General features: G+C 44.2%; 1 protein-coding gene and 1 pseudogene across 4 annotated transcripts in view; one reads left to right on the forward strand and one right to left on the reverse strand.

The window, feature by feature from the left end:
• ERC2 (ELKS/RAB6-interacting/CAST family member 2) overlaps positions 1–23215 on the forward strand; it is a 906943-nt gene that overhangs the window by 447191 nt on the left and 436537 nt on the right. The window lies entirely within an intron of this gene.
• LOC132215328 (ATP-dependent RNA helicase DDX54-like) lies at positions 1905–21840 on the reverse strand (annotated as a pseudogene).

Genomic DNA, 23215 nt, shown 5'->3' on the forward strand with positions numbered 1-23215 from the left:
AATGAGTTGGGTATAATAATGAATAGCTGGGAATCTTCTGATAACCTGCGATGAGTGGGCCCTGGTGAGAAACACTCTCCGGGCAATTGGCACATAGGTGTCCTATCACTTTGGTGAGTGTGGGTGCTCTTCTGCCACCTCGACATGCAAAGCAGGGGCTTTTTAGGGATTCCTGAGCAGATAAAGAAGCATTGCTCTTGGATGGTGCATGTGTCATTTATCCTAGACCTGTTATTGCTTTATATTAGTATTACACTTGTCGTCCAGGTTATGCAAATAGCTATCCATCATCAGAACATTACGTATAGAAAATGAAATAAACTCCATCCTAAGAAACAGTACATCATAGCTGCGTCCTGTTGGACACACGCCCACATGTGTCCATACAAGCCTGTCCCTGTATTTGTAAGTTGGAGACCATTGTGTTATACCTCATTCCTCATGAGCTTGTGACCAGGATGCACATTGAGTGTGGAGCATGGTCCGGCACATCATAGATGTTCATTAAGTGGTGATGGTTGTGGTTGTCATGGTGATGGTTGTGATGAAGATTTTCATGCCAAGAGTAGCAGGTGAGAGAGTAGGGAGTTCATGCACAAGAGAAGTGGGAGATGGTCCTGTCAAGGCCGCCTCCTTTGCTTTCCTAGTTGTGGAAAATGCAGTGGCCAGAATAAAGCAATTACGTTTTTCCCCTTAAGCCATGGAGAGATTTTGAGGGAAGGTTAGAAACAATATGATCCTTTGAATGTTCTTTTTTTTTCTTGAGGAATATGAATAAGTGAACCTAGAAAATTCATTAGTCTTGAACAGCCAGGACTCAGCCCCAGTGTATCCACATATAAAAGGAACTGATACTGAGCTTAGAGGATAGGCCAATACCCAAGTGTGTTCCTTCCCCCATTTATTTCCTTCATGCATTAACTTATTTACTTTCACCAAATAGTAATTGTGTGTCTACTCTGCAGTAGACACCATGAGGTAACTAGAACTATCTTCCGAAGCAGCTTCTAGAGAAATGGAAGCAAACGATAGGACTTATAGCACGATATTTATGCAGGTGGTGTAATCTTTCGATACCCATACGTGAAAGCTCTCCAATCTTTTTACCTCTGCATCCTGTTCAATTTCCAGTATCCCTTGAAGGACTTCTATGTTGTTTCAAGTCTTTTCCTCTCACATAGACTGCTCTTAATACATTTCTAATTTTTCTAGTTGCCTCCTACAGAGACTAAACCATTTGCAGTCCCGTCAGCCATATGTAAGAGTGTCTTTTTTCTTATTTACCCTGTCAGTGCAGTATGGGTTTCAAACTGTATTTTTTAATCTTTGTTGATATGGAAGGGGAACAATGGCCTCCAAGTGTGGTTTTCATTTGCTTTTATCTTATTACAAGTGAAGATGGGCATCTTTAAGTACGTGTATAAGTTATCAGAGTTTTTGTTGGTATTTTTCTTATTTATTTGTAGAGGCTCTTTATATATTTACTTTCACCCATTTGTCTTTGGTTTTAGTTTGAAATACTCCCCCTGCCAGTTTGTCTTCTTTTTGTTACACTGAATTTTTTTTGGTATTTTTAAAAATTAATCTTTATTTTGAGATTATTACAGATGTTCATCTCTCCCCCGCCCCCCATAGCTTCCCTCCACCTGGTTCCCACCCCACTCCAGGCCCTTGCCACCCTATTGTCTGTGTCCATAGGTAATGCATACATGCATATAAGATCCTTATCTAATCTCTTCCCGCACCCCCCTCACACCCCCTTCCCTCTAAGAATTGTCAGTCTGTTCCATTTCCATGCGCCTGATCCTATTCCATTCACCAGTTTATTCTGTTCATCAGATTTTTTATTCATTTGATTTTTAAGATTCAATTGTTGATAGATATTTATTTGTTGTCACTTCATTGTTCCTATTTTTTATCTTTTCTTTTTCTTTGTCTTTCTCTTCTTAAAGAATACCCTTCAGCATTTCATATAATACTGGTTTGGTGCTGATGAACTCCTTTAGCTTTTTCTTGTCTGTGAAGCTCTTTATCTGACCTTCAATTCTGAATGATAGCTTTGCTGGGTAAAGTAATCTTAGTTGTAGGTTCTTGCTATTCATCACTTTGAATATTTCTTGCCACTTCCTTCTGGCCTGCATAGTTTCTGTTGAGAAATCATCTGACAGTCGTATGGGCACTCCCTTGTAGGTAACTAATTGTTTTTCTCTTGCTGCTTTTAAGATTCTCTCTTTGTCTTTTGCCTTTGGCATTTTAATTATGATGTGTCTTGGTGTGGTCCTCTTTAGATTCCTCTTGTTTGGGGTTCTCTGTGCTTCCTGAACTTGTAAGTCTATTTCTCTCACCAGGTAGGGGAAGTTTTCTGTCATTATTTCTTCAAATAGGTTTTCAGTATCTTGCTCTCTCTCTTCTTCTGGCACCCCCATAATTCAGATGTTGGTACACTTGAAGTTGTCCCAGAGGCTCCTTACACTATCTTCATATTTTTGGATTCTTTTTTCTTTTTGCTCTTCTTGTTGGGTGTTTTTTGCTTCCTTGTATTTCAAATCATTGATCTGATTCTCGGGATCCTCTAGTCTACTATTGAATCCCTATATCTTATTCTTTATTTCAGTCAGTGTATGTTTAATTTCTGACTGGTCCTTTTCCATTTTTTTGGCATTCTCACTAAGATCCTTAAAAGTCTCACTAAGTTCCTCAGAGGTTTCTAGAAGATTCTTGAGTAACCTTGTAACTGTGGTTTTGAACTCTATATCCAGTAGTTTGCTTTCTTTCATTTGTGACATGTTTCTTTGTCTCTGCATTTTGGCTTCTTCCCTGTGTTTGTTTCTATGTATTGGGTAGCTGCTAAGTCTCCTTGAGTTGATAGAGTGGCCTTGTATAGTAAGTTTCCTATAGGGCCCAGGGGCTCAGCCTCCCCAGTCACCTGAGGTGGACACTCTTGGTGCACCCCTTTGTGGGCTGTGTGCACAGTTTTATTGTAGTTGAGCCTTGTTTGCTGTTGGTGTCACTGGGAGTAAATGACCTCCAGGCCATTTGGCTATGGGGATCAGCTGTGACTATAGTGGGAGAACTGCTGTGCAGGAGACACCCTTATGGAGCAGGACTTGCTTCAGTGGGACTTTGGTGCTCACTGAGTCTTCCCCTTGAGTGTCGCTTATGGATGTGAAGAGTTGTAATCTGTTATATTCTTGGAAGTGCCCAGAAAAGTCCCAGCTGTGAAGCAAGATGGATTGGTGCTGGTGCCGGGTCTTGGGCCTTTTATAGGTATGGGGCTTCCTGACCAAGCTGCAGCTTGTTTGATAGAGTTTTAGCCTGAGAAAGGACAGACCATTAATATGAAAAAGCTGCTGTGAACAGCTTGGGTGGGGTTGTAAATTGGGTAGGGTGGGTTCTCAGGGAATCACTAACACGGAGCAAACAGAAATGGCTGCCAGTCAGCCCTGCACCAGGGAGGTCCCAGCCGGGAGCAATGACCGCTGCAAGCACCTGGTCTGGAAGAAAGCTGCCCCCAAGTTCCTGTCTGAATGCCAGACAGTCCAGTTTCTCACCATATGTGTCTGGGTCCCCCAGAGCCTTGACTGGCACTGGAACTCAGAGGAAGTGGGAGATAATAAATGCAGTTCATGGTGCTGGCCTCCGTAGTTTTTACTGCCCATAGGGATTTATTTCCCCAGCTCTGGAGCCCTGGGCTGGGGGTCTGGTTTGGGGCTGGGACTCTTTGCTCCTCTAGGCGGCCTCTGCAGAGGCGATCTCCCTTCTGATGAAAAAAGTGGCACACCCGGGTGCTAGACCAGCCCGTTCTGCACCTCCGCTCCTCCTACCAATCTCAATGTGTTTCTGCTTTACCTCCCTAGTTACAGCACTTCCACTCAGCCAGCTTTCCGGTGGTTCTGGATGATGGTTGTTCTGTATTTTAGTTGTAATTTTGATGTGGTTGTGGGAGACAGAGAGTACAGGCGTTTAACCTATGCTGCCATCTTGGTTCTTCCTACACAGAACTTTTTAAAAATTATTTTTATCTAGTCAATCATATTCAGTCTTTTCTTTTAGGTCTTCTGAATTTTGTGTCATAATTAGAAACTTCTTCTATACTACAAGAGTATAAGAATAATTGTCCAGGGATCTTTTTTTGGTATTTTTATGGTTTGATTTTCTGCATTTAGTCTTTGAACCATCTGGAATTTATCTGTAAGGTATGAAGTATGGATATAACTTTATTTTTTTCTAGGTCAAGTGAAGTTTAAATGTCACTTCATTCATGTGCCTTTCACTGGAATTGGCCCAGCCCAGATTAGGTTTGTCTGCTATAAATTCATGTAACTTCTCATTAGAACATGAAGCACCATCTTAATTCTTGTTTAACATCTGTCTTTCGGTCTCGAGTGGGACTTCTACCTAGAAAGGACCTGTCCTATCCACCCAGTGCCTATGAAGAGTAGACACTTAATATTTATAGAATGAATTAGTGACGAGAGTTCTAAAGAACTGAAGTTATGAGGCGGTAGACATCATGAGTGAGCAGAAGCTATGGAAAAGGCATGCAGAGGGGAATGTGAGCCACTGAGGCTCCCACGAGGGGCAAGTCAACAGCATGGACGTGGTGGAAGATCAGCCAGCTCTGCTGTACCGGGCAGTAGAACAACCGTGTGGTGGGCTTCCGTTGTTCTCCTGGGTAGCATTCCCGTCCTGATGCCCAGCAGGAATATCATTTTTGTTTCTTCTTGGGAAGCCTAATTTCTCAGCTTCCCCGGGGTTCAGTGAAATCCACCTAAGCAATAGGGATTCCTGCCTCACTGGTGCAGGATGTAGGAAGAGGTATGGAACACAGGGCCGGAGTCCAGACCAGAGAGGCTTGGTCCAGGCTGTGTGATGGCTGTTCTGGGATAGCTGGGTGTCCCTGTCTAGTAGGCAGATTGGAATGGAAGTCTGGAACCAGACGAAGAGGCATTGCCCATGGCAGAGTGTGACAAACGCTGTATGAATGTCATGGGCATTCAGAGGAGGGAGTGGTTGGGGAAGTTTCCGCGAATGTGATGGTATTTCCACTGGAGCAGGAAAAAAAGGAAAATATTTTAATCAGATGTAGAACCAGGTGTGAGCATGGGCAAATGTAACAAAGGTGGGGAGGTATAGGGCATGCTCAGAGGAGAGGGTGGGATTCCGTAGCTCAGCTCTGGAGCAGGGGAGGATGGGCAGTAAGGTGGGCCAGGACATGGGAGGTCTCAGGTGCTTAGCTAAAGGTTTGGAACTTGTCGAGCCTGGGAAGAGCACAGTGAGGAGTATCGTCTAGAAGGGTTAACTATATAGCGACACGGTGCCAGAGGGGTTGGCAGTAGCACAGGCTAGAAGGAACAGTGGTGCCGAGATAAGGTGGTGGCACTAGAGGTGAAGAGGAGGGAACAAGTTTAAGAGATGCAAGGATAATTAACAAGCATACAGACAAAACACAAAATTCAACAGCCTGTGTATTTATCCTTTAGTTTCCAGAACTAAACTTGTTTTAACAAGAGCCAGCAAGACAGAAACACACACAGAAAGAAACACAACCTAGCTGCTTTAATGGCAGGAAGAAAACAGAGGCAGATCCTTGGCTCAAGTGCTCTGTAGTTGTTACTATGGCCGTCACTGCACCAGAAATAAGACAAGCCTGAGCTCAGTGCTGATTTGGTGCTAGGCACGGTGCTACTCATTCTTCAAGGTTTATCTCACATTTTCTTTATGTAACTCCAAGTAGTTGCTATGAGTAGTCCCATTTATGAGTTGAGGACAACAAGGCCCAGAGAAGTTAAGCAACTCGCCCACTACCACACAGCTATTAATTAATGGAGCCTGGCAGGATTCAAAACGCGCTGTTCTGACTCCACAACCCAGAGTCAACCGCTGCATCCTGTTCCGCAGTGAGGATTTCTGTACTAGGATAAATTGATTTGGCCCAAGAACTCCTGGTACCACAGGGACCCCTCTTTAATGTGCTTCTTTTGGGGTGGGAAGCTATTTCTGTAATACAAAGGGTTCCACGTGTTGATGAAAACCTCTTATAATGGAAGTTGAGAAGCTGTTTGTGTTGGCAGGGCCAGCAGCCGTTTTGGAGCTGCTGGTCTGAGTCTGCGCCCTCTCTTCTGGGGCTGCGGAGTTTCTCTTTGCGAAGAGAGTTCGAGTGGGCCTGGAGTGGGCCTCTGTGGAGGCCGCCGCGGCTTTGTAGACTGGAGACAGTCATCAGCTCTGGATGGGCTTCAAGAAACCTCGACGGCAGAGATGGGGGAAGACCCCAGGCCATCCATCCTCCTGCCTGCCTGACACAGCTCCCTGTGGGGAATTCTGGGGAAGAAGCCAAGAAAAAAGATGTATTTCCAGGAGGGGTTTCTACTTCTTCCAGGAATCATTCTTGAGACTGCTCTTCATGGCCCCACACAGTGGGATCAGAGAAGTCCAGCAGCATAAAAGTTGAAAAGAAAGAAGGTCTTTGTTGTGATATATGATGATTTTTCTTCTGGAAAAAAAAAAATCAGCCCAAACAAAACAACTGTCTGATAGAGGGATGGTCTTCTCTGAGCATAATATCCACATCTCCCTTGATCTTGTCTGAGACAAATGGGAGGGCTGGCAGCAATAACAAAGGCCAAGGATTCAAACCCATGGACCAGTGCCCTGTCCAGGCAGCAATCAGATTGTGGAATCATTTCTTCCTCATCATGATGTTAGATCAAAGGGCAGGTGTCATGCCATCCAAATGCAGGGTCTTCCTCCCACATAGCTGCGTAAAAAAAACAAAAACAACACACCAAAACTTTAGAGCTTTAAACTTGTAAGCCTTAGTGAGTGCGTCTGTATGCCCGATAGAACAGCTCAGTGTGCATCTCCCAGTTCTAGCTGCTGAACAGCGTGGGGTTTCTGTTCTGTTTGTCAGTTTGTTTGGTTTACCTTCTTATTTCCCGTTGATACTTTACTTTCCTCCGGTCCTCTAAAGTTAAGATGTTTTGGGTAGAGTGGGTAACATAGCTTTCTTTAACTTTTCCACATTTTAAGTGTTATTTGCAGGGTGTGTTGTTATTGTTTTTTATCATACCATCAACTAAGTTTTGTAAAGTTTAAAAGCACACAAGACCTTTCAAATGACACTTAATTTGGGGGAAAAGTAATTCTAAGTGCCTTTCTTTGGAAACTTTGCTGCTATTCATTAAGCACTTTCCATGGGCCAGGTTCTGTGCAGAACAATGATGGGCAATGTTTTTTCTAATCCTCACAACAGCCCTGTTTGGAGAACAGTGTGAGTAAAAACAAATGGGCAGATGAGTAAACTGTGGCTTAGGGAGGTTATTGGTAACCTTCTCAAGGTCACTCTGAACTTGAACCCAGATAATCACAAGGACCATGTGGATTTATGCACAAGTGATGCTTTCTTGTCTGCCATAATAAAAACAATTATTATTATTTTATTCTGAAGGCAAGGGGGACAATTCTCATTGTGTTCTAGAAGACGTCTACCTTGTATTTCCAGGACAGCCCGAACTGGGCTCACCACCTTTTCCTTTGCTCATCATTTGGTGTTGGTTTAGGAACTGGCCCACATCCACCTGGGTGTATAAGATAGAAACCTCCAAGAGGCCCTTGACTCATCTCTCCCTGTGTCTAACTCACCGGATTTTATTTGTACCACTGTCTTGGTCTTTCCCATTCCAGTGCTATTGTCCTCATTGGTCATTTGGTCTATTGCAGTAGCCTCCAGAGAGTCACAGTTTGCCTCATCCTCTACTCCAGATAAACTCACCGAGTCAACACCCTGTGCCTCAGGCCCTGTTGCCTTCTCCTCAGACATTGGACAGAATAGCAAACTCTGTGCCTGTTCTATAAAGTTCTTCACACTCTGTCCCCAGGTGGTTTCCAAGTCTTTATAAAAAAATATATTTATTGATTATTAAAGAGAGAGGAAGGGAGAGGGAAAGAGAGAGAAACATCAATGTGAGAGCAGTACATCAATCTGCTGCCTCCTGCACACTCCCTACTGGGAATTGAGCTTGCAACCCGAGCGTGTGCCCTGATTGGGAATCGAACTAGCAACCCTTTGGTTCACTGGATGACACCCAACCAACTGAGCCGCACCAGCTAAGGGCTCAAGTCGTATCTTAAAACCCAATATACACACAAAGCTCCTATACCTCCTCATTTTCCACCCTGTTTGCATCACTGAATTTTTTCCCCTTCCCTATACTTGCTAGATATTTCCATCTCTCTGCCTTTAAGCAAACTCTTCCCATTGATCAAATGCCCCCTTTCTCCTCTTTTCGTGCAAGCTCCCACTCATCCTTGAAGTTTCAATTCACATGTCACTCCCTGATTCTTCTCAAAGGACAGTAGTTCCACCTTGTGTTCTGACAGTACGTAGAATGTTGTAATACATATTTTGATTTTTTTTCAGCTAAGTGTTTCTCCCTTCTGCTAAACTTAGAACTTTCTAATGTTAAAGATAATTTTCTCTTCATCTTTGAGTCTTCAGTTCCTGGTGCACGGTTAGTGCTTCATATATGTTTGATGAGTAGATGATGAATGGATAGAAGGACAGATAGATGAGCAACATGCAAACCAGATAAGATATTTCAGTGTCTAGACAAAGAAAACAAAGGCCTGAGCCAAGATGGCAGCAATAAGAATAGAAAGGAGGTAACTGGGTTGGTAGATATTTTAAATTACATTTAAATGGTGGATCTTGGTGATCCCTTGCATGTGCAGAAGTGTTAGGAAGAAGGCGGACCTACTCCTGACTCTGCATCCAGGATCACTTTGGTAGAGAAGAAGCTGCAAGAAGGTAGGGTGGTCTTTGGCTCTGCAGAGGGGACAGTTGGGAATTTAGTTTTGAAGATATAGAGCTCTCTGAGGGATATTCAGGCAGAGTTGTTCATAGACATTTGAAAATGTAGAAACTTACAGCCTAGCTCCTCCAGAGTGTGGGAGTTCAGGTTGCTGCTGGCACTCCCTCCTTCAGCCCCACATCTCTCACCAGCCCCTTTATCCAAACCCCAGTCTATACGCCCCTGACATGGAAAGATGTCCAAGACATGTTATAAAATGTCTAGCAATTTCCATTGTGTTTTTAAAGGGGGGACGTTGTGTCTAATTGTGCATTATGCATAAAAAATGTCTGAAAAGATTGACAAAAATCCCATAACAGGGAAAGTGGTTATTGGGGGAGGTGGGAGGGGAATAAATATATCTTTTCTTTTTATAAACTTTTTGTACTATTTAACTTTTTATTACTAGCATGTGTAATTTTTATTATGATGTAATTTAAATACCATAAAGTTCATCCTTATAATTTAATGGTTGTTGGTATATTCACAAAGTCATGCAGCCATCACCACTATCTAATTCCAGAATTAAATTTTATCACCCCAGAAAGACACCCCACACCCATTAGCAGTCACACTCATTCCTCTAGACATTTCTCTCTCTCAAACCTTAATCTACTTTCTGTCCCTGTGGATTTGCATAATTGGGACATTTCACATAAATTAGTTCATATAACATGTGGTCTTTGTGAGTGGCTTAGCCTCATGTATTTGAGGATCATTCACACTGTAGCTTGCATCTGTACTTCATTCCTTTCTATGCTGAATAATATTCATTATAGGGTGTACCACATTTTGTTTATCAATTCACTAGTTGATCAGCTTTGGGGCTATTTAGACTTTATAGCTATTATAAATAATGCTAATATGAAAATTCATATGCAAGTTGTTGTTTAAACATATGTGTTTTTTTTCTTGAGTATACACCTAGGAGTGGAATTGCTGTATCATATGGTAACTCTATATTTAACGTTTTGAGGAATGGCCAAATTGTTGTCCACTGTGACTGTGTTGTGTTACATTCTCGCCAGCACCATATGTTTGTGCCAATTTCTTTACATTCTCACCAAAACACTTGTTATTGTTTTCTTTTTTGGTGGTAGCCATCCTAGTAGTATGAAGTGGTATACCATCGGGGTTTATATTTGCATTTCCTTAATGACTGGTGATATTGAACATCTTTTCAGGTTATTGGCCATCCATATATCTTCTTTAGAGAAATTTCTATTTTGATCCTTTTGCTACTTTTTAATTGTGTTTTGTTCCTTTATGGTTGAGCTGTAAGAGTTATTTATATATTTTGGATACTAGACACTTATTAGATACTAGAGGCTGGGTGCATGCATGCACCTATGGGGCCCTGACCTCCAGTCCCCCAATATCATGTATTTTTGTATATGTGTGTATGTATGTCTATTTTCTTCTTTTTAATCCTCACCTGAGGACATTTTTCTTTGATGTTTAGAGTAGAAGGGAAGATGAGAGACAGAGAGAGAAACATGGATGTGAGAAAGACACCTCAATTGGTTGCCTCCTGCACATGCCCCGACCGAATCCACTTGTGGTCGAGGTCCCGCTTGTAGGAGCTGCTGCTGTAGCGACCACTTTCTGTCTTGATCTTCTTGTCCTCCTGTCCTGACTGTCCCACAAACCACTTCTTCCGGTCACACTTCTGCTGCTGCCGGCCCCTGGTCAGGATCTGGTTCTCGTCCCCCATCAGGTCCAGGACAGCCCAGCCACCTGCTGCTCAAAGGCGCCCCTGTCCCCACCAACGCTCAGGCCCCGTTCACTGTCCAAGTCCTTGGGCCGATCAGGGACATAGAAATCCTGGTCCAGCGGCGGGGCCTCCTCCTTCTGCCTCTTGGGTCCCCGCTCAGGCCCTGGCTGCTGCCGTTTCCGGCCCAGGGCCTCTGGGAAGACGTCCTGTCCTCCACGCTCTCTCCTGCCGCCGCCTCCTCCTCCTCTTTCCCAGGCTGCTCTGCCTGCTGTGCTGGGCAGCTCTGGGCTGGGCTAGCCAGGCCCTCCTGCCGCTCCTGCCGCCCTGCTGGAAGCTGGCAATGGCCTTGCAGTCCTTCTGCCGCTCGGCCTGCATCACCTGGCTGCTCAGGTCCTGGCTGGAGGCGCTGATCTCAAAGATGGTCGCCCGCGAGCGGTACTGCTTGATGCTGTCCACCAGCCTCAGCCGCTACAGCTCCTCCTCCTTGAAGCTCGAGCTGAAGAGGGGGTGCAGGCCCAGTCCTGGAAGGTCCAGCTCCTTGGCCCGTTCGGTGGACTGTGGTGAGGGCACACGTACTGCTGCTGGGCATTGTCGGCTACGTGGCCCAGGCCCTGCAGCTCCAGCGACGCCTCAGGGGTGTTCCACAGGCTGCAGTCCTTGTCCACCATGCTCTGTGGCACCCAGCCCAGCACGCCATCCACGCTGACTCCACCTGATGGCTCCTCGTGGGGGCGGGCGAAGGTGAGGGCACGGCGGCCCAGAAACAGGTGCAGCTCCAGCAGGTAGGGGACCTCATCTGGGGCCACCAAGGAGTAGGCTGTGCTACATCAGCCAGCCCAGGCCACGTGACCCACACGGTGCAGGAAGAGCTCGCCCTTGGTCAGGAAGCTGACGATGTTGTCCAGTAGCAGGATGTCTAGACCCCCCGCCCCCAGGTCAGTCACGATGAGGGTGGAGCACTTGCCTTGGTTGAACTTGGCCAGGTTTATCTTGCAGGCGTCTGGTCCAGGGCGATGGAGATGTGGTCGCAGCTCACTCTCTGTAGCTGCCTCGGCCCCGCAGGTGACCAAGCCACGGGTGGGCGGGGTGGGGGGTTGGGAGGAGGCAGATGCTCAATGCCTGAGCCTGGGGTGGGGGTAAGGCAATCAGGGACAGGGCCGGAGTGACTGATCTGGTTATTCTCTTTTGTGCTAATAATTTTAGTGTTTGCTGTGTTCTGTTTAAAAAATGCAGTCCAATACATAATAGTTAATATTTTTTAACAAGTTGAAAGGATGATATCTTTAAAAAATTATATTCTTAGGGAAAGTAAGTGTATGTATACTATTATATTTGTAATTAAATATGTTGCTTACAATGAAGTGACCAGTTGGAAGTTTTACACTGGCACTGCTTTTCTGAGGGTGCCCTGATCTAGGGTTAAGAACAGTTTACCAAATATTAAGAACTTTTTCAAAATGTAATCTTGACCCCAAACATACTTCTACAAACATAAATGTGGTTGCTGATATTAACACTAGAAAGACTGAAACTTAGTATATACCTATATTGCCCAAAAGCAGTCAAAATGACTGCATTGTGAAAGAATAATATCGGAGCACTCTTCACTTATGTTCCTTAGCTTTTCCAATAACTCACTTCTATTCGACATTTCTTTCATGAATTTAGGGCGCAAAAGAAATAAAATAAACAACTTATTAGAACAAGTATCACTGCATAAAGATTCGAATAACAAGTACTAGTTTAGCTTATTGAGCAACTGCAACTTATCAAGTATCGACAATTTATCATGTACTTGTATGTTATCATGTGACTGTAATCAAAAAAAAATGAAAACTGTTATTTCAATACAGAGCCGAACTGGTCATATAAGAAATTTACTCAATTCAATAATAAGAGTCATTTGATTATTTAAAATTTCCCCAAGCAGTCAAAATGACTGCTTTTGGGCAATATAGGTATAATATATATATACCGGAAATGAAGGAGGGGGGAGGTAACTACAATTATTAATAAATGCATTTATATGTTGTACAAAAAGTCACAAAATTCTAAGACATTGTGTCCTTATAATACATAATTGTTTTTCTAATTGAAATTAAAAAGCAGTCAAAATGACTTCTTTGGGCAATCTAGTGTTAAGTAAGTAGGTGCTTACTGTGTTTTAGAGATATATTAGCTACCTTTGCAATGGACTTTACCTTGAAGATTTGCTTAGCATTTGTCTATTGATACGACTGAACTTCCAAATTTGAGCTACTTCCAACCAAATACATTGCCCATGTACATGCTCAGGTATGACCTTATTTTACAGTGCCACAAAATGAAATTTATGCAGCCTCTCCAGCGAGCTATGATTGCCATCGTTTCTGCAGTTGTTAGCTAAGCTAATCCATATTCTCTGCAGTTCTGTCATCCTGTGTCCTACAAAACTAGGTCTAACAATCAAATCTACGAGAGGGTTGAAAGCACCACAGCCTTCTGTGCAGCTTGAGAGAAAGAAGTGACCCACTCGATCACTACAGCCTTGGGTTCCCAGAAGCAAGATTTAGCACACACCCCTGAGGAGGGTCGGCGAAGGGGCCACTGGAGAGGTTGGGCTTGCTGAGGATGGTCTGGCGGGTGCTCAGGGAGTTACCACTGCATGGCCCTGTGTGCTGTACATGCCCAGTTCTTATTGAAGAGACACTTAGCTGTGATTGGAGATGTCACATGAGCCTCTCCCTTTAAAAATATAGAGAGAGTTCTAATTCCTGACCAGTGAGTGGCTTTCCCGTCTTCCAGCTTTCCTGGCTCCCCAGCATGCCTCCTTTGGGTTCTCCAGCACACGGTCTCTCTTTCCAAAGGTCTCCATTAAAGCCTGGGACCTTCTCAAATTCTTGACAGCCAGTAATTCATAAAGGAAAGATGAATTAACTCCATTTCAGTATAGCTGTAGGGCAAGAGAGTTGTTTGGAAGTGATGGCTGCAGGCTGTTAAGACAGCTACTTAGCTTTCAGGGCTGGCAGGGGAAGGATGAAAAGTAATGAGTTAACCTGCTAAGAATTTGGCCATTTTAATCATTCGAGTCTGGGTATACTTTGTCTCCATTTATACTGAGTGGGGAAACAGTTATCTTGATAAGCAGGGATTTATCTCACCCCACCTCTCAGTGGCTGCCTGGATTCAGAGTAGAATAGACTCCTTTATGTAGCAAGGGGAATGGGCATGCTTTGTATGAGTAAGGAAAAGAAAAGAAAAAAAAGCCATTGGTATTTTTTCAAAGTCCTTATCAGCAGAGAGCATTACCGAGAAATCCAATAGGGTAGTGATGACATTCAATTTTATTTGCACCAGGAATGCACAGATGGCTGGAGTTAGCAGCTATTCATTTTTAGCACATATCTCTCATTAATGTTAGTGGGAACTACCCAGACCTATCAAAGGGGAGAGGAGAGGAGCGCCCATAGTATCACATAAACATGCATCATTTTTGTACAAAGGTCACATACTTTGAATAATTCCTTCTGTAATTGTAACTTCCCGTAGTTAGTTTATTCTTCTTGCTGAATTTGTATGTTGTCATGGCATTTTTAATGGCCTGCAGAAAAGCATTTCAGCAAACTGCCCTGGTCTGAGGCTTATAATTAGTCATTGCAGCTTGTGGGATCGTTTGTGAATAGCTCAATCGAGATGTGTTTTTACATAAAAGTTCCCCTTGATTAATTGCCCAGGAAATGTTTCCAGTTCATAGAAATTTGTAAATCTGTATCATAAAATATTCCATTCCCAACAATTCAGTCAGTGAGAAAGGTCTGATTTTTTTAACCATCATGTGTTCAGGTGTTGCCAGAATTTTTCCTTTAAACAGTTTTCACCAAACAACACTACAGAAATGCCAACAACTAGGGAAGCTATGGCTCCTTAGTATTTCACGTCTACATTTAGGATGTAAGCAAATAGCCTAGTTTTCTAGAAGATCCAAATTAAACACTTTTTTTTTTTAAAAAAAGGAAAAGATCAAATGGAAGGAAAATTAATTAAAATACATCCCACATAGGACTTGAGTTCACTATGTCACAAAAATTTACTATTAATTTGACAGATTATTTTTAATAGAATGTTGCTTTTATCTGGTTTGGGCTTTGGCTATGTTAAATTTATAGGGTCTTAAGTTTCTTCAGTTGGGAAACGGGAAAATCTTTCTTGTTTTTGATCTCTTCCTTGGATGAAGAAGAATTCTGAGTTTACAAGGTGTAACAAGAAAGAATTTAAAATTTATGCCAGCAAATGGGTTTGTTATAGTAAGAATCACTAAATCGGGTGAAAAATATGAGATTGAGACACTGTTAGCAGAGCAAAACAGGCACTTTTTGCAAATGAATTCATTTTCTTTTTTTTTTGCTTTATCTTGAATCTTAAATATTTTCCATATTCACCTAATTAATATTAATGGTGTTTTTCTCATAGAAGTAAAAAAAAAATAATATGACCTATTACCTACTGGTATCAATAATCAGTCTATACAATGTGACTTTAAGTTTATTTTTCATTTCTGAATTATATATCATTATTCTGTGGGAATTTTGTAAAACTTCAGTGATTCCTCAAACATCAGCTATTCACTGGGTAAATGGGTTCCTTGGATGCTGTATGAGGAATTTAGAGCAGGCTTCCTCCTGTCTGTCCATCTGTCTTCACAGCGTCTCAGATGGTTTTAGTGTCCCAGGATGTCTGTTTTATACAATGGAGAGAGCTTTTGCCTAAAGGAGAGATGTCTTCACAGGCACCTCTCAGGTGTATCTGTGTAGGAGGGGGGAAGGTACAGAGGGAGGGAAGGAGAGACGAGAGAGAAAGAGAGAGAGAGAGAGAGAGAGAGAGAGAGAGAGAGAGAGAGAGAGGTATTTATGTTTGCATGTGTGTGTGAAATAAAGATAAGAAGGGTGTGTGTGTGAACTAAATATGTGTGTGTGTGTGTGTGTGTGTGTGTGTGTGTGTGTGTGTATCTCCTGATGTAGGAATATTCTGCAGAGCTTTCTGTGGCGGGAATAAGAGATGATAATTGGAACTGCTGATGGGGAGTGGTGGTGACATAGTTTTGGGGAAACAATCTTGCAGCCAGGTAATGGTGGGTTGTTTTAGTGGAAGGATTATTCTGGTTAGCTCTGATAGGAAATTAGCCAGTGTGGTAAATCAAAAAATAGCAATGGGAGGTTAGGAACATGACACGAGATTTGGAGTCTCACAGATTGGAATGAACCCAGCTCTTCCTCCTTCTAACTGGAACAGCCTGTTAATGCTCTTCCTCACTTTTCTGGTCTATAATGGGGATCATAAAATGGTCCCAAGGATTTAACATGCACATTGCCTAATCCAGAGAGAGGCTGATAAAATGCTTCCTCCTGTAGCATGCATGCTTATGAACCTGAGTCCTGGTGGCCACTCTGTCAATTTTAGATGGGACAGCATTCCTCAAAGTTGGGCTACTCTGCACCTGGGAGCTCCAGAAGCATTGCCACCCAGGTAGAAGCTAGAAAGACCAGGAAAAACTGTGGATGGGCAGGGGTTTCCTGCATCCTTCCAGTGAACAGCCCATCAGGACTCCAGTGTGGAGGACTGTGTCCCGTGAGGAAATAGCCTGGGCCAGGAGGAGGGACGTGTGAAAGGGATGATTGGAGTTCCCAGGGTCAGAGATCTGCAGGCAGGCTCGAGGTCTAGGCTGGCTCTGGGCATTCTCTGATCGCTTTGGTTTGAGTAACCATTGTCAAGTAGAAGACTGTTCTAGAGGAGCAGTTGGGAGAACAGGAATGCATGGGTCCCAGGAAGGACAGATGGAATAAGAGCTGCCCAAATATATCTTATGGCTGGGAAGTGTCTGGGACTTGTCATAACTTACCTAGCAGAGCTGAATTCTGCTCCACAAAATCAGGAGGACAAAGAAATGCCACACAGTTATGTCTTTATTGCTTTATTTTTATCTTTATTGTTAAAAGTATTACGGATGTCCTCTTCCCCCCACTCCCCTATCACCTCCTCCCCACTCCCACCCCTTTCCCAGGCCTTCAAGGCACTGTTGTCTGTGTCCATGGGTTGTGCATATATGCATATGCATTCTTTAAGGAAACTTAGATCAGACCCCAGACTTGAGGCTGCACAACCAGTCAGGGCAGAGGCAGACCTGTGACCCAGACACAGAGCCCAGATGCACGGAATCAACTCAATCACCGGGTCTCACTGCCTCCTGAGACCTGAGCTTTAAACCATGGAGCTGAGATAAGCCAGGACTTCAGATTGGTGCCATCTTCACCGTGTGTGGTGAGTCCCTGTCTGAGGGGTTGAGGGCATGGGAGACTTCTTTCCAGCAGTTTGGTCCAGCACAGTGTCCTGGAACAGGTGTCCCTGAGTAAAGGGAGTGTCTGTCCCCCACAGAAAGCCAGCCTGGATTCATGGAGGAAAGAAGCCACTGTTGATATTATTCTTTTCCTTACTATTTAAAAGTACTGTGTGGTCGTATCCATAGATCCCTTATTATATGCCAGGCACTCATTTATTTCTCCTTTGAGTAAGGATTATTTTACTGTTCAAGTCTGGTTTTAAATATAAGAAAACTGTTACAAGGAAATGAATTCACCTGTCCCCAGTTCTTCAGTGAAGAAATGGTTGAGCTGAGATTTGAACCCATGCAATCAGGCTCCAAGTCCCAGCTCTTAAGTTCACCCTGTCTCTAGCGTGAAGTTACTAGAGCTGATCCAGGGCCACCTGGTTCAGCCTGGATGGCCCATTGGTATTGCTTTTGAAAAGCAAAGGAAAGGCGTTCCGCTTCCTTCTTATTCTTAAATGCTGTCTCTCTCATTTCTAGCCCTGGCTTAAGTGGTGCCTGGGAATCTCTGTTGTCATTAGTTACACGTGTTTAGTACGTAGGATCTGTTTAGGTGATACAGATGAATATTTATGAATTTTATCAGCTATGCCTTTTTGTACTGGAACATCCAGAACTTGCAGAGCAAACATTAGATTTCACTAATTGTTGCTTAGAAAGAATCTAAGACTGAAAGGTGTATAAAGTAAAAACATAAAGAAAAAATATTAGGTAGCACAGGTAGTTAGGGTATGGCAAAAATCATTGCGATGATACACTAATGACCAACGTTTGGGAAACCCTGATTAAAACTATTATTCCTCAGATTTTACACCTTAGAGCAATAATTCAGTAGCATGATCCTGGGGGAAAAAGGGTTTGGATCAAATAAATCCAATAAACACATTCTACCATGTTCCACATTGGAGAGTCACAGTGCACTTTACAATAGTAAAGGCTCTGAAAACTCCTGCAGTGTTCACATTTATTTTCCCTGTGCTCTCAAAACTTACTTGAGCCTAACCCTTCTTTTTGTTTTATTTTGTTTTGGTAACAGTTATTAACATCCCCCAGAGTCAGCTCCGCCAGAGCACTGTTTGTAAACCACCGAGTTAAGAAAACCATCATCCAGTGAAACTGGAACAGGTGGCAGCAGTGCTGTGTTTGGGGGTGGTTCCTTGAGCTGAGGCAGTCATGAGAGAAGTGGTTTGCTCTGTCTCCTCGTGTAATTGGGGGAAGTGGTTTATGCACTTTTTGCCGATAATTCTGCAATTTTGTTTTCCTACATTGATTTTCATTTTATCCACTATCCACCTCCGATTCTGTTTTACTCATTGACATTAGACTAAGAGCTAGAAGAGGTCTGAGTTATGAGAAGAAGAGTGGAAGGGACAGGCATTTAGCTTTGCACTGTGTTGCCATGGGGATAAGTACTTGGGGAAGTGCAAGGATGCATAAATTTCCATAACCCCTCGCTGGCCATAAGTTAGCCCTTCCAGATGCCTTAGTTGCTTTGGTGAAAATGGTTTGGAAGAAGTTTAGAAAATGGAAAAGTGAAGTCTGGTAGATAGATACTGAAGTAAATAGTCCCCAGGAAATGTTTGAAATTGAAATTAAAAAGATTGTGAAATATTTTAAAAGATTAACACAAACAGAATAAAATAAAGGTTTAAAAAGTTTTCAAAACCAATTAATTTATAATTTGGTTATTGGTTAAAGTCCATGCCTATGCTGTTTAATATGGTAACCACTAGCCACATGTAACTAAATTAATTAAGACAAAACAATATTGGAAACTGTGGTCCAGAGTGGCACTAGCTTCATGTCCCATGTTCAGTAGCCACATGTGGCCAGTGGCTGTTGCAGTGGACAGCAGAGAAGTGGACATTTCCATGGCAGCAAGTTCTATGGGGAGCGCATTGATAGAATTCCAGCATAGTCCTGGTTTCACACCCTTCCCAATCCCCTCCACATGAATTTGGGCCGGTCCTGTGACTTGTACAGAATAGGCAAAGGATAGGAAGCCACTCCCATGGTTCCTCTGCATTATACAAGATGTCTTCTTAGCAGACTGCAGAGAGAGGGCTCCTGCCGCCCAGGGAGAATCAGGCTGCCATGTTGTTAATGGCCGATGGAGAGGGCCACGTAGCCAGGCCTCCTGAGGGACCTGGGGCGGCCTCCACTCCTGCCAACAGCCAGTGAACAAGGCAACCTCATTCATAAGGCTGCAGGGAAAGGAATCCTTCTCCCTAACCACCCGAGTGAGCCCGGAAGTTCATTCTTCCCCAGTTAAGCCTGCAGATGAGAAATGCAGTCTGCAAACATCTTGATTTCTGCCCGATAATCCTGGGAGCAGAGGGACCAGCCAGCTGTGCCTGGGCTTGGGACTCACAGAAAGTGTGAGATAATAAATGAGTGTTGCTTTAGGCTGCGAAATCTGTGGTAATTTGTTATGCAGCAGTGGAAAACAGACTCAGTGTTGGTCTCTCTTTGGGATGCTCCAATAAGCCATACCTCGGATGGGCCAGACCCTGAATGAGTGTGGCTTGTGTACTGAGGCTAGTGCATTGCCTCCGTCTTAGGGAAGAGAGATTGTAACTCTCACAAAGGCATGTCCAGGCCTAGCTAGAATGCTCCATTTCTTTTTGAGGCAAAGATCTCATAATAATGTATAATAATGTTTTATTATTTTTATATAGCATAGTAGATAACACCATAACAATGGTTCAAAGTCTGGATCCACTGTTTATTAACTGTATGATGTTGGGCAAATTACTTAACCTCTCTAAGCCTCTTAATCTGTAAAATACGGATAAAAATATTCTCTGTGTAATGACATTTTGTTTAACTGAGATTATATTTTTACAGTGCTCAGGACGGTGCTGACACATAACATGACATCCAGAAAAGAGGTTGTTTTTTTTATTACTTAGCAATATTTTAACATTGATTTCTGGTAGAAAATAATATAAACACTGACACATTTCTTCTGGACTCTAATTTGGAAAATCAGCATGTAAGATTTTTATCTTGTTACTAGAGGCCTGATGCACGAAATTCTTGCAAGGGGCTCAGCCCTCATAGCCCCGGCTTTGTCTGGAAGGTCGTCCAGAAGGACATCTGGAAGGTCGTTCGCCTGTTTAGTTTAATTAGCATATTAGCTCTTTATTACATAGGATGCCTTTGCTTTACTTTGTGTCTGGGCTGCTGCAGCCGAATTCCAGATTGGATGCAATAAAAACAGGTCTTGCATATATACCAAGTGCCCCTGTGCTCACAGGTTGCTGTGGCTGTCTATTGTCTGGGCAAATCGCCCCAACCTCTGGCCAGACTGTGGAATGTTGGTTTCCTCCAACATTAGCCCCCCAGGGGTCAATTTCACAGTTTCCATCTGTTTTTATATTACCCCAAACTGTAAATACAACTGACACCCTACCAAATTGGCCCTAATGTGCCCTTGTCCAACAGCGGAGTCGTAGGCTTTTAGAATGATTCAATGCTCTATGGAATTGTGGCAGTTCGACAAATGTTTTGTTTTTAAAGTGTTTGGATTCCCTTTTTATTATTTGAAAAGAAGTAAATGATGTGCAAGGAGAAGATATGAGGTGGGAGCAGGGCAGGAGTTTGAATCTTCTGTCTTGGCTCCGTCTTGGGTTTTCCCGTGGTCCCAGGAGTCCCATCCTAAGTTCCCTGTTATCTGTTACTGTCCTTTGTTGATCTCTTACTTCCCCTTTTTTGCTGAGCTTCTACTTTTATCTTCACTCATTGTGTCACCTTCAAACTTTCATCTCTGATTAACCCTGTCTGTAGGGAAAGAAGAGAACCAAATTCATTATGATGCATTCAAGTGTCAGGATCTGAAACACACTACATGTGTCTACTTGTGTGGCAGATTCATCCAGAAAACCTAATGATCTGTTCAAAAGTGGTCACACTGCGGTTAACAGGTTCAGAGAACAAAATTAACAGGGAAGTGCACAGCCTCCTTGGCTTTGTGTCCTGCTTCGTATCTAGGTCTTCATTTGGGGGAGTGTTGCTGCCCCGTGAGGTTGGAAGCTGTTAAGCTACCGTCTTCCATTCCAGACGCTGCAGGTGGAAAGCTAATGTTCTCGGGTGATTTCCTCACGGGTGTCCAGTTCACTAGTAGTCAGGGCACCCTGTGAAGTTTGGGGTGATGGACCCGGATGTGGTTGGGCTACAGAACAGAGACTGTATCCGAGGATTTCTGTTTCTACTCTAGAACTTTCTGGGTTGCGTGGGAGAAGAAAGTGGGACAGTGGCGTGAAGGAACTCTGCAACCTTCTGCGCAGGTGGTTGGCACAGCACAGAGGTGAAGGGATGGGTGGCTTTTGGAGCCAGACTGAATGAGAACCCTGCTTCTGCCACTCACTCGCTCTGTGAGTTTGGAGAGAGGGATGAGGGCTGTGGAGAGGGAAATGACGGGGGCACAGCCAACGAGAACAGCGCAGAGCCCGTGAGCACCAGGTACTGAAAGAAGACTGGATTCTGGAGTCTGGGGGGAAGGGTGAGAATGGTGTGGGGTGAGGCTGGTGAGGCCCACAGGTGTGTGATTTTATTCTTTGGGAAATGGGAAACCATTGGAGGTTCATATGCCAACAGTGTGTGATTTGAGTTGATTTGAAAGGCTCACTCTTGCTGCTGGCTGGAAAATGAATTTAAAATGGACCAAGAGTGGATGCAGGGAGACCAATGAAGAGAGAAGAGCATCGTGGTTTAGCAGGAAGCGATGCTGACTTGAGCTGTGGCAGCAGGGGTGACGGAGAGAAGGGGCCCACCCATTCTCAGTTTCCCTAGGCAGGGCGTCGAGGCCCCATGGGCTATGTGGATCCATGATGTAATGAAGGAGAGGATACCTGCTGGGCAGTAAAGATACAGGGGCACCCTGCTTTGGACTCCCCTGGGGAGCTAACTGTGAGCATACGGACGAGAAGCCTGTATTTGTAGATGAGTCTGTGCTGGGGGGATGTAGAACATCACAACCTGTGTATTGTTCCACAATGAGAACACTGATCATTCCAGAGCTTCCATTATCAGACGCATGTGAGCAGCCATGCTGTCTGGGTCACCACACCTACATGGAGGCCACATGATAAGAAATTCATGTGGTAAATAGTACATCAGGGCCAGGCCTGCCAGTTGGTTACGGCTGCTTACCAGGAGGAGGACATTGTTATTAGATGCCCATGGACTGACCACTGTGTCCCAAGGAGGCTGCAAACAGGCTTGCCTTTCTCCTGCAAGTTTCCTGTGGGTGCATGGCCCTCCCACCAGGTGCATCTGGAGGGCACCAAGGTCAGGAAGGGCCAGGCTCTCCCTGCTCCCTGGCCCTGGGTCTCCCCTAACAGGCCCCAGCATCTGCTCTCTTTGCTTGGGCTTCCGTCACTGCGTTCCGTTCACATCTGGGATGGCACTGCATTGGTATTTGGGGGGAGGTGGTTCTTCAGGGCCAGAATGAGGGAGGACATTTGAAGGAAGTCAGCCCTTCAGAAGCTTCCCCGGAGTGAAATACCGATAAGAAAAACAAGCCCGTCTCTTGTTAATTGTGCTGACCTTCTGCTGTGTAACCTGCTCCCTGGGTTTTCCTGGCTTGGGTGAGAGGTCACCTGGCGGGTAGTGGGGAGAATAGAAGTGCACTGGAGTGTTTGGGGCAGTGGGAGTAGGCTGACATGTAGAAAGCACTCACTGTGTGTGGTTACAGTTTTCAGAGCCTTAGGTTTATTAAATCATTTAATCTCTCTCTCTCTCTCTCTCTCTCTCTCTCTCACACACACACACACACAGACACACACACACACACACACACACACACCCCAGTGAGATAACTTGCCCAGAGTCCCACACTTTGTAAGGGATGCTTCTGGGAGGACAGTGCGGCCAGTCTAGCAACAATGTCCCGCTTTGGTCTCAGATGATTTAACCATTTTTCAGGCCCAATGAGGGACCGGCTGGTGGGATCATCTCCCCAAGGAGCCTTTTGTCAGAGGAGCCTGAGACTACCATGTGGAAGGCTGAGTCTGTCTTTGCCTCGGGGGAGCTCATTTCTCAGGTTTCGTATTTGAACACTCTGTCCGCTCTAACACCTTCTTTCTTTGGCTTTGTTATCAGGTTCTGGGATGTCCCGCGGGCCTGGTAAACGATAAATGGTGTCTTTTTGAGGTGCGTCGTCATTGTGTGCTTTAACTGAAGGTGGCCCTGTCTCTGGGTTCTTGGGGAACCTCAAACACCATAGGGGAGGTAGGAATACAGGAGATGGGAGATGGGAGGGCACACCTCCAGGGAGTGAGAGGGGCAAGG

The sequence above is a fragment of the Myotis daubentonii genome, chromosome 14, assembly GCF_963259705.1.
Source record: "Myotis daubentonii chromosome 14, mMyoDau2.1, whole genome shotgun sequence".
Lineage (NCBI taxonomy): Eukaryota > Metazoa > Chordata > Mammalia > Chiroptera > Vespertilionidae > Myotis > Myotis daubentonii.